The sequence below is a fragment of the Daphnia magna genome, unplaced genomic scaffold (genome assembly GCF_020631705.1).
Source record: "Daphnia magna isolate NIES unplaced genomic scaffold, ASM2063170v1.1 Dm_contigs208, whole genome shotgun sequence".
NCBI classification, from domain to species: Eukaryota; Metazoa; Arthropoda; class Branchiopoda; order Diplostraca; family Daphniidae; genus Daphnia; species Daphnia magna.
In genome coordinates this window covers 92,136-96,190 of record NW_025533177.1, presented here as the reverse complement: position 1 = coordinate 96,190, position 4,055 = coordinate 92,136, and the positions used below count along the sequence as shown (strand labels likewise).

Below are 4,055 nucleotides of genomic sequence, written 5' to 3'. Positions count from 1 at the left end.
ACAGCCTGTTTGGTGCAACGACTTCTACTACAAGTAAATCTATCTTTTTTTTCATTTGTGTTATCCTTTTCTTGTTTTCGGAATTCTTTTATTGTTTTGTTATTTTCGTTATATTTTCTTTTTATTTATTATTATTGTTTTTTTTTTTTTTTTATAGTGAATATCCTGGCTACGCCCGACTTTGCGATATTCTTCCACTGCTGCACGCACGGTTCTTGCTGGTGGGAAGAATCCGGGGATGATATTTATCATCCTTCGGTTTCGGTTTCTAACATATATCCGGAGCTGACGTATTCCGATATCCAGATACGGCTTGAGCACCGTCAAGTCCGATTGGCTGTTTTGAATCATTTGACTGATTCTGCTGAGGAAGATTGATTTGCTTTCGGTCGGTGTGTTCTATTTTTCACTATGGTTTTGTTTTTGTTTTTGTTTTTGTTTTTGTTTTGGTTTTGGGTTTTTTTTTTTGTTTTGGTTTTTGTTTTGGTTTTTTTTAAACTACTGAATGGAAATAAAATCCTTTACTACATCTACGATTTTTTTGTTTTTGTGTTTTTTTAAAACTATTAATTGGAAATAAAATCCTTTTTTTTCTACATCTACGATTTTTTTTTTTTTTTTTTTATTAATCGTTATTTGTTAATTGTGCGTTTTAAATGTTCTTCTGGGGTACATCTGCATAGATCCTCCCACACCATTCCGTAGCCAACGACATAGCTGCATGTCGTGTGACTTCCCGTACATTCCTTGTTTTGCTCGTTTTCCCATTTTAATTCTTCGATAGGATACAATTTTCCTTTCTTTGGTGCACTTGGTGTGTTTATCGACGTAAGGGTTTCTTTTGGTGTTTCTGTCTCTGACTACATTAAAGGTGCAAATTCCCTAATGAACGGTTTTTCATTTGCTCCTCCAGCGCTGTAGATGGGTTCTGTTATCATGGAATCCATTTCTTGACCATCACTTTCGCTCACGTTACGTGATTGCTTGCGTCGTCTGAAGCTTTCCTTAATCCGTGGAATAGGATTACAGGCAATAAAAATTCTTAGACAGATGAGAAATAGGATGAATCCTATTGCGGAGAGAGCCATGATTTTTAAGGTGTCAAACCAGGAAAACATGTTTCCGATTTGATTGTCCTGTTCTTCTGTTACTAGGATGTCAGGTAAATCTTTGCCTTCGCCTTCATTAATTCGTCCCACCAGGTCATTTAGGATGTTCAGCTGTTCCATTTCCATTGTTCCATGAGCTGGGTGGTTCCTTAATCCATAGTCGAAACTGTTTAAGTGCAGTTCTTCGAATTCTGCAATTAAATCCAGATTTGAGGTGTGTATGGTTGCCTCTTGTTCAATCCAGTCTCCTGCTGTTGCGTTATGTTGCCACGTATGAGGATATCCGTTGATGTTTATCAATTGTGATTTCCAAAAACACTCCGAATACGGGTGAATAGACCATCCGTCGAGTCCTATCGTACAGTTGTTTTTTCCGTAAACGAAAAATGGCTGGAACCCACACTTGGTCTCTTTTGCTGATAGTGATATCCTTTTTGGGTCACATTGTTGCAATGTCATGGCTTGACCAAAACCATATATCCTTGTACACATTGGAAGTCCGAGTGCGGCGGCTGCAAGCAATCCATTTGTTTGGGCTAAGATTATGGCTTGCGTTCGTTTTATCTTTGATAACTGGCAGTACACATCCCGAATTTCCTTTGCTAATTTATTGTCGTGTTCAGTTTCAATACTGATTTTGTATTGCTCGTGCATTTTTCCAAGCTCGTATTTTATCAAGTCACTTAGCTCCTCAGTGGATTTTGGTAGACCATTACTTGTATTAGCGTCATTTAGCGGTCGATAGTCATCCACTACAATTTCGTGTGCTGTATTTTCTTTTTGTTGTCTTGAAGCCTTAAATTGATCATTTGAATTTTTGTCTTGAAATTCTGACTTATCTCGGGTTGTATTGTGTTGTCTCTCAATTTTGTCTATATCTTTTTCTTCGTTATTCTTTGATTTTGTTATTCCAGTGGTTGTTGTTTCGCTTGGCTGTTCTCTTATTTGGCTTGGTGTAAGATATTTTAGGCTTATAGTTGGCTCGGTGGACGAAATAATTTCAGCTTGGTTAGATTTTGGTTTTATTGTGTCTGTCGTTGTGGTTTCTGTGTTAATTTTTTCTGTAGTTGTAGATGACTGTGTCGTGATAGTCGTTTTGAGTGATGTACTAGTTAATGTTGTTGATGCGGTTGTTGATGTTATTGTTGGTAATTTCTCTGCTTCTGTTGATTTCGTAGTAGATTTTGATATTCTAGTTGATTTGGGTGTAGAGGGTGGTATTTGTGTGATAGTGGTTGTTTTTAGTGTGGTAGTACTTGGATTTTGAATGATGGTGGTCGGTTTTTGTGTGGTAGTGGTCTGTTTTTGTGTGGTTGTTGTCGGTTTTTTTGTGGTTGTGGTCGGCTTTTTTGTGGTAGTAGTTGATTTTTTTGTTGTTGTTTTGAATGTTGTTGTCGGTTTTGTTGTGGTTATGGTCGGCCTAATCGTTGTTGTTGTTGTTTCTGTCTTCGTACTTGTTGTTACTGTGGCTGCAATGGAAGGTATGACTGATTTATCTGTTGTAGCAGTCATGGATGTTGCTGACTTTGTCGTTATGGTTGAATTTTTAGTTATTCCTTCCGTTGCGTTTGTTTTATAGTTAATCTCCTTTGGATCACGATGGTTTAATGGTGGCAAGATTGGTAGATTTTTTCCAAATAAGGCGTGTTGCGTATGTAGAGATATTATTGCTGCTGCCGACAATGTTCTAGGTTGATGTGGATTCCGGTACTCGAAACTAAAATGTTGTTTCTGGCTTGTTCCATGACAGTGTCCCAACGATAATTTGTCGACCCGTCTTGTTAGACATTTCCGGTCCGAAGCGCCTGAATGAAGTCCTGTTCTATCACTGGCCATTAATTGTCCTGTGTGATCGAATGTTCCCCAGATGGAACTTTTATCTGAGCATTCGTGCAGGATGAGCATCGTTGTGTTCGCTCTAATGCAGTTGTTTGTGTTAAATGGTCTTATCGTGAAGTCGGAGGAATATTCGAAGGCTTGGCCCTTGCTGGATGCTTCGCTACAGTTAGCCACGGTTGTTTGTGATTGCACCAAGGGGTCATTACTTGTTAATAATTTTTGTAGGCTTGTTTGACATTTGATCCAATTAGGATCGCATGCTTCGAGTGTGATTGCTTTGTTGACGCCATTGTGTGTTAAACATTTTTCATCAGGTGACTTACCATGTTTCATTAGTCCCCATCCTATCATGTCCCATATGATATTTCCTCTCCCATGGTTCCGTTTCAATAATCCTCCGAAAATTGGGGAACTGACGGTTGTTGATACTGATGTCCTCTGTTCCAACTGGATTTCTTCGAATTCGTCAATGGATGCATCTGGGAAATTGTCCAACACATCCGAGTTTGTTGTTAGGATTTCGATAACCCATTGTTGATTTTCACTAATTGTTCCCTGTCTACTGCACGTTTTTAGTGTTGCCAATCTAACTCGTCCTTCTTCTTCATCATGTAAGGTGATGCATAGACCTGTTTCTAGAGAAATCCATTGGTAGTTAATTAAATCCAGTATCCATCTTGATGTTTTTTCGGTACAATTTTCTGCCATAATTTGATTGTTTTCATTTGCCACGATGCAGATGTTAGTGTTGATAAGCCTTATGCTGTGATCTACGATGTATTCGAATTTTGTTCCTGTTGGCAAAGGGTCTTGGATATCATATTGGTTGTGGACTGATACTTGCGTGTTTATTGATGAGCCATTAACCATGAGATACGCAATTGTATCTTTTTTAGTCATAATCCCATTTTCTTCTACGTTTGTTATTATAGGATGTCCCATTCGTATCGAACCCCATGCATACGATATGCTGTAAAGTCTTTTCCCCATAGCTTCTTTTTCAGCACAGTTGTCAAGAAATTCAATTTCGTTATTAGTTGACCGTTTTACTTTGCTCGCTACTGGGTCTGCGTATTCATTGCAAGACCATGTATCTACATTTACCTG

At 38.3% G+C, this 4,055-nt stretch overlaps 1 pseudogene; it reads right to left on the bottom strand.

Annotated features, from left to right (window-relative positions):
- Positions 1–860: 860 nt before the first annotated feature.
- Positions 861–3,848, bottom strand: LOC123467629 (annotated as a pseudogene).
- Positions 3,849–4,055: the final 207 nt, after the last annotated feature.